Source organism: Plasmopara halstedii (assembly GCF_900000015.1).
Source record: "Plasmopara halstedii genome assembly, contig: Scaffold_444, whole genome shotgun sequence".
Lineage (NCBI taxonomy): Eukaryota > Oomycota > Peronosporomycetes > Peronosporales > Peronosporaceae > Plasmopara > Plasmopara halstedii.
In genome coordinates this window covers 751,954-752,290 of record NW_020187364.1, presented here as the reverse complement: position 1 = coordinate 752,290, position 337 = coordinate 751,954, and positions in this window count along the sequence as shown.

Genomic DNA, 337 nt, shown 5'->3' with positions numbered 1-337 from the left:
AGCGTCAAAGATCGCAGCGTGCAAATGTTGCCCAGAGCGAGGACTACTCGGGTGATTACCGGTTGGTGGAAATAAGTGTGTTCCAAAATCAAGCTGTGTATTGCTGGTCGATTCGGGTGCAACGCAGCATATGACGTACTCGAAAGAGTTCATGAAGAATTACAAGGTTATGACTCCTGTCGACGTACATCTTGCGGATGATGGCATCGTTCAGGCAGTTGGCTCGGGTGATATCGTCATGACAATGGATACGCCATGTGGAATGAAGAAAGGTGTGCTGACTTCAGTGTGGCACATCCCGAACCTTTCTCGGAATCTATTCTCCGTTGGACGTTCA